At 39.2% G+C, this 7,724-nt stretch overlaps 1 long non-coding RNA gene across 1 annotated transcript; it reads left to right on the plus strand.

Moving 5' to 3' along the window:
- The first annotated feature begins 1,554 nt into the window (after window positions 1-1,554).
- LOC126994546 (uncharacterized) lies at window positions 1,555-5,320 on the plus strand. Its single transcript, XR_007749263.1, has 3 exons — window positions 1,555-2,152; window positions 3,238-3,299; window positions 4,267-5,320. It is a non-coding gene; the product is annotated as an uncharacterized LOC126994546 (long non-coding RNA).
- Window positions 5,321-7,724: the final 2,404 nt, after the last annotated feature.

Below are 7,724 nucleotides of genomic sequence, written 5' to 3' on the forward strand. Positions count from 1 at the left end.
AACCAACATAACTACGCACTATTGATTTAGCCACCGACGTTAGTGTCAGATTCACGAAGCAAACCTTAGATTGTAGTTAGAGGCGCGCTAAGTCAGCGAGGCCGCTGATTGGTTGATGACGTCATTGGCCTTGCAGCGAATCGCAAGCACGTTTACAGAACCGTCAGCCAATCCTAGGGAGCCCCCTCCAGCTGCTGGTTCAAGAAACCCATTCTCTTTTCTCATTTTTTCTTCCTTTCAAGGCAAACTGTACTAAATCGTAATCTACGAATTCAATAATTTCGTTGTTTGCTGCACATTTACGTCAAAGTAGCTCTGCTGTTCGATGTCTTGTTACCTACGAACATGCTTAAGATGAAGAAAAAGAAGATACGGAGGAGATTGAGGCAGGAAGAAAGCAAATAGAAATATGGGACAGATATCGAGGCAGACAGAACGAAGGACGGAAGGAAGGAATAGGGAAAATTAAGACTGTCTTGCCATATCTGCAGCCCAACTCATGGGACAGCTGTCACCCGACAAAGGTCCATGGTCCCTCCACGGATGGGGGCGGTGTCACGGGCAAAATTAAGCCCGGACATCCACATGCCTCTGTTATTTTAGCTCAAGCTCGTGTATGTGGGGTTCTTTTCGACTGATATGGCGTCTAGAACTAGCATAATCATCATTCTTTATTATGATGACAAAGACCATGTCAATATTTGCCTCATTAAATAAGAAAGTACATAAAGTTCGGCAGCTTTCCCTCGTCGCCAAGCTATCCTCCAGAGCAGCACTCCGACACCCATGATCGCACATTCATTTTTCTCAGAAAATAGGATACCAATCACATATACATCAATATATTTCCACAGGTGAATACTTAGGGCATGTTCACACCAAGTTGCGACACCTGAGATTCATATTAATAATGACAGGGGAAGGAAAAATATAGGCCCCTGTCATCGATAAAATTGAGCCTCGGGCAGAATTGAGTCTGGGCATCTATATGCCTCGGATTTCTTCGCTATTACATATTGTAAGATCGTTCTGTTGACATGTATGGGTAAATGAACGCTTTCTGTATCTACATATAGAAGGAAAACGCAAAATTCTCCCTAGTAAATCAGAAATTACATAAAGTTCGGCAACTTTTCCTCGTCGCCAAGCCATCCTCCACGGCAGGCATCGTTTCGGCTGAGGAGAAACTGGGGCGGTATACACAAAAGTTCTTAGCATCGCTAAGTGCACTTAACGGCAAAGAATCGTTAAGTTTTCTACTTATAGCCTCTTCCATTTAGCGTAACCTGTTTCTGGGTCGTGATCTGTTGAGTCCCTTGATAGATAGAGTCCCGACAACCTAAGATTTGGACGCCATTATTGGTCCTGTTTTCACCACGAGAGCGTGTGCTAGCGTTTGAAAAGCACGGCAAAAACAGGCCCAATAATGGCGTCCAAATCTTAGGTAGTCGGGACTCTATGAGGGACTCTACAGATCACGACCCAAAAACAGGTTACGCTAAATGGAAGACGCTATTAAAATGGCGCTGGGCCGCTTAGCGCTGAAGCTGGAGCACTTAGCGGGCGGAAAATTTAAGGCGGGGAAGGGGCTCCCTTAGCACCGTTAAAAATGCATAAGTATTGCAACATGGTGGATTACAGCGGGAGGAAAGGCATCACCTCCTAATATATCTGCCTCGTCTGGACGAATTGGAGGCGTGTAATGATTTGAAACTCATTCTGAAATATCTGTGGACTGTGCTGACCGTGCTGAGATGAGTGGTTCGGCGAGGCGGACCTTGGAAACACCTACATGGCCATCACGACTGAAGTGGTGTTCGCTGACAGGTAAAATGCAGGTGCAACCTTCACAGACTGACAGAGATTGAGTGATAACAGACACTGGAGACCCTCCAGGCGATGGCTGGTGACCGCCTGCCACCATCCACAGGCTGTCACACAAGGAGCCCTGGGAGTAACCTTGCTGGAAGCCCCGCGGGCCGCAGTGTGTGGCTGGCGTTATACAGCCCCCAGCCATCGCCTGGAGGGCATCCAGTGTCTGTTATCACTCACCTTAGGTGGTCTGTGAAGGTCCAGTCATCACTGGCGCACGTGTATCTTACCTGTGATCAACACCGGCAGCCACAGACTCCTGCCCAAGGAACGAACACAGGTGAGCCAATATTTTACCTCGCCAGACTTATCCTTTACAATAATCAACTCTTTTAACCTAACACACCTGTTAATCTTGTGACTGACTTCAACAAACGTTTCCCACCAATCTTACCAAACCTTAAACAATACCTATTTGGGTCACTAGTGTCTGTTATTTAATTTTTACTTGACTAACCTTCCAGCAGTGATAAACCAAACCTAACCTGGGTAAATTTATCATTGACATATAGTTATTTCAACTTAATCTGTTTTTTAAGATAGCCAGTTTTAACCAAATCAACAATTATTTAGAAAAGTTGATATTTTTAACCTAACTTAAATGTCAGAAGTGTCCTAACGAAATTACCTTCCTTTGCTTATTTTTAGTAACCAAACCAAATCAATTTGACGTACCGGTAGCTCTTAAACCGAACTTGCTCAAGTACTCAAGCTTGCATCACTTATGACTTTTTTCCTTTAATCCTAAATCAACTTGTTTAGAAACCTTGGTCCGACGAGCCCAACTTAATATAAGTTCACCTCTCCTAACTCAGATAAATTTCCGATTTGTGTTACTGACTATTTTTTAAACAAACATTTTTATTTTGGACGTAAATTTTTTACCAAACTAACTATCATTCAGAATGTTGCCTTATTTTAACTTAACAATAAATTATAAACGTCACCTAACCTCATTGATCCTACTTAACGAACGGTAGCTATCCTTTCTGTTAAATACCTCCCAGGAATCCCTGGGTGTTGCAAAATGATACTAATACCCATGCTAGCTAGCATTGTAGTATTGTTTTATTTGTTTTGGTCATGTCTTTTTTTTTCACATTTGAAATTAATTAGTTCACAGTATATTATGGCTTTTGTTATTTGCAGCTTCCTTTCATATGAAGATCTAAAAGTGAATTTTATGATTATTCTTAGTCTTACTCCCAAATAGCTATTAAAGTCAATCAACAATGCTAAAATCTTTTTGAACAAAAAAAATTGCAAATTGGTCCATGAGTCAAGAGTTTTGACTTCTGGACAAGTATAGATATAGATATAGGGCAGGTACCAAAGCATTTCTAATTGTAATGTATCTATTTGCAGTGATTGTGATGACATTGACAACAACGAGCAAGTCCTCCTAGACCTAGAGTGACCTCAAGCTGGTATTCGCCACATAACATTATTGTTTAATCATTTAGTTTTTATCATCCAGCATCAAGCAATCATTCCCATGCAAGAATATAATGCACAATATAAGCAACTTCAATTGCTAGAAAATAAGACAATGTTGCCAGCCCATATAGTGTGCACTGTGCAGTAAATAACTCATGTAGATAATGCCTGTTATTCTATCACATACTTATGTCGATGCAATGTCTTTTAGTTCTTGCTTCGGGTATATTAATTACTAATCCATTCTTATTTCTCTGACGGCCATTTCCTGTGTCGATACATCAATCAGTTCAGTACTTTTATTTTCTTAGCTTGTGTTTTGCAGTTCTTTGCCAATTAAATCACTGGACACATCTTAATAAATATCACAGATTTAATTATCATATATCAGTCCCATAAGTTTATTTCAGATGCTCTTAAAACAACATCTGTCCATTCATAGTCCAACTTAACCTGGTAGCAGCAACAGGCCAAATTTGTGGCTTTACCGTGTACCAGCGATGGGCCACATTTTTGTCATGATATAAACCCCAAAAAATAGATGATGCATAAACTGATCACAAATGTGTTGATATATATTATGAAACGGTTTGCGTGAGTGATGATTTTTTCTCATTTTTCTCGCTCGGAGGAACCTTTAAGAAACATGATCCCTGCAGCTACCGGGTTAACCTCTTTTAGTATAGTGCACTAATCAAGGAAAAACATCCTAATATCTATATATATATATATATATATATATATATATATATATATATATATATATATATATATATATATATATATATATATATATATATATATATATGTATATATATATATATATATATATATATATATATATATATATATATATATATATATATATATATATATATATATATATATATATATATATATATATATATATATATATATATATTATGTTGTTTATTTGAACTTGTACTCATATTTCAGGGCCAAACATGATGTGGAAGAAGAAATCAGTTGTCTCCATCAGTCGGGTTTGTGCCATGGCAGCTTTCTCCAGCTGTCCGGCAGAGGTCCAGTCCATGCCATGGAGAAATTCAGCCCCCAACAATGAGATGGCATGCCAGAGATGGATCCGCAACTTCTCCCCCAATCAATCAATCATTGCAATGCCCTTTCTCTTTTCTCTCCTTCTGTACCACCATGCTTACACATAACTGATCCTAGGTACTTAAACTCGTTAACCTCCTCCATTTCTTCACCATTCAAAATTATTTGGCATTCTTTTTCACATTCAATGCCCACTCTATATGGGCATACAAACTCTACAACCTCCCTTCTACTCCGCTCACAAACCATCACTTTACTTCTGTTGACATTTACTTTCAACTTTCTCCTTTTACATACACTATCAAAAACATTGACCAAATTTTGTAAGTCACTTTCATTTTCTGCAATGAGCACCGTGTCATCAGCAAATAAGATTGAATTCATCACCCACTTCCTTCCCTCCCTCAGCATACATTTTTACTTCAATTTCCCCAACTTTGCCCTTCATTTCTCATAACACCATCCATATAAATATTGAACAACCACGATGACATGACACACCCCTGCCTTAGCCCACTTTCATCTCAAAATGTTCACTTGTTTCTCCAGTAATTTTGACACATGCAGATGCATCCTCATAGAAAGACTTTATTGCATAAAGCAGTTTTCCTCCCACACCATATATCTTTAAGACGTCCCACAATGCCAGCCAATCGACTCTGTCATAAACTTTCTTTAGAATAACTAGATCCATGAAGGCAGCATAGTATTTTTTTCCTTTTGCTAATATTTTTTCTAATAAAACACCATCCTGAAGGAAAATATCTGATCCACACATCCTCTTCCCTTCCTGAAGTCTCCTTGCTCTTCACTGATTTTCTCTTCTGTAAGTCTTTGCACAATCTCAATTAGGACTTTTACATATACCTTTCCGGGTAGCCTACACTCAGCAGACTTATACCCCTACAACTCCCACCTCCCCTCTCCTGCCCTTCCCTTGTAAACTGGGACCATGATGGCTTTGTCAAGTCTGCTGGGACCTCCCCCCCCCCTTCCCAGGCCACTTCACATATCTTGACCATTCATATAGTAACTTCATCTCCACACTTCAACATTTCTGCTGTGATTCCTCTCAATTCATTCATCATCATCATCTCATCGACGCCTGCTCTTAGTAGCTCCCACCAGTGGATGGCCACGGCAGAAGTTTCCATCTTTCTCTATCCGGACACTCCCTCCTTGCCTGCTCAAAGTTTCTCAAGGATCTCTCATCCTTCTCCCTAACGTACTCCTGCACCCTATCTCTCCATTACACTGGAGGTCGTCCTCTAACATTCCCTTCCTCAATCTCACATACACCCTTCTGGTCATCTTACTCTCCTCCATTCGCTCCATGTGGCCAAACCACTTTAAAGTCACTTATTCCCTTCACCCCCGTGACACATTCCAAAACGCTCATACACACTTTCATTACTTATTCCATCCATTCTACTCACACCACAAGCACTCCTCAAATAACTCATTTCCACTGCCTGCACTCTAGACCTCTGACTTTCATTCCAGGCCCATGTTTCACTTGCATATGTGAGGGTTGGTACTATTATTGTATTTTCAACTGATAACTGATCCAAGGTACTTAAACTCATTGACCTCCTCCATTTCTTCACCATTCAGAATTATTTTGCATTCTTTTTCACATTCAGTTCCCACTCTATATGGGCATACAAAATCTACAACTTCACTTCTACTCCCCTCACAAACCATCACTTTACCTTTGTTGACATTTACTTTCAGCTTTCTCCTTTTACAGACGCTATGAAAATCACTGACCAAGTTTTGTAAGTCACTTTCATTTTCTGCAATGAGCACTGTGTCATCAGTAAACAGGATTGAATTCAGCACCCACTTCCTTCCCTCAGCATACATTTTTACTCCAACTTTGCCCTTTATTTCTCTCATGACACCATCCATATAAATATTGAACAATCATGGTGACATGACACGCCCCTGCCTTAATCCCACCTTTATCTCAAAATGTTCACTTGTTTCTCCACCAATTTTGACACATGCAGATGCATCCTCATAGAAAGACTTTATTGCACTAAGCAGTTTTCCTCCCACACCATAAACCTTTAAAACATCCCACAATGCAATCCAATCGAATCTGTCAAGCTTTTTCAAAGTCCATGAAGGCAGTGTATAGTTTCTTTCCTTTTGCTATTATTTTTTCTCCTACCATCCTGAAGGAAAATATCTGATTGATTCCATCAGTTCCTGCTGCTTTTCCATTTTTTAATCTTTTTAATGCCTGATTTACTTCTTCATATGTTATACTTCTTTCTTTATATACTCCTCTACCTCCGCTCAAAACTGTTGCTGTAACAGCTGCTGGACGTCCATCATCAAAACTCATTAAGTTTTTGAAATATTCTCTCTATGTCTCTTTCACAGCTTCCCCGTCTTTGAACATCTTTCCATTCTCACCCATAACTTCATTAATTTTCCTTGGGGAGATATTATTGGGGTGATGCTTTTCTTTCGTTTTTTACTTCTTTCCAATATGATTTCCTGTTCCCTTTATATTTTTCACTTAGTCTTTTCCAAAGTCTTCACCAACTCTCTTCTTACTTTCTTTTATTGCTTGTTTTAATTTCATTTTGCATTCTCTATATTTCTTTTTCCTTTCCCTTTTTACTTGCTCAACCACATTTCTTTCTTAAGTTTTCTTTAAAAAGTTCCCTTTTCTCTCTTACTATCCTCTTTATCTCTTCTGTCCACCATGAATTTCCTTTTCTTTTTCCATCTCTCACCACTTTCATTCCTACCACTTTTTTGTTGTAGTTAACACTACTTCTTTAAATGTTCTAAAAACTTTTTCAGTATCTGTACTATCTTTCACACTTTCCCATTTTTCACTTAAGGCATCTACCATTTCACGTTATACTCATCTTTTATTTCTTTTTCCTGTAACTTTTCTATCTTCAGTATTTCCTTTTTTACTTCACCTTTCTTTTCAAACACCCACTTTTGCAAGATGGTCAGAGCCATCGAACATCCCGCTTACTACCTTCACGTCACAGATATCCTTTCTCAGTCTTCCATCTACTGCCACATTATCAATCAATCCTTTCTGCTCATAATCATTCCCCCTCCTCCATGTGTATATGTGGATATAGGCAAAAGTAATAAAGCCCCACACATCAGAAGTTGTATTGCTTTGCCTAGGTTATGCAGATGATGTAGTATTAGTGGAAGGATTTTGCCTGATCCTAAATGACTTTGGTATGGAATGGAAACTTATCTTTAAACATAATAATGGAAATTCACACCAGCAGTAGGACAGCGGGTGCTGGGAAACAATATCTTAGAGGTAATAGAAACACATGGTTATTTAG

This window comes from Eriocheir sinensis, unplaced genomic scaffold (assembly GCF_024679095.1).
Source record: "Eriocheir sinensis breed Jianghai 21 unplaced genomic scaffold, ASM2467909v1 Scaffold818, whole genome shotgun sequence".
NCBI classification, from domain to species: Eukaryota; Metazoa; Arthropoda; class Malacostraca; order Decapoda; family Varunidae; genus Eriocheir; species Eriocheir sinensis.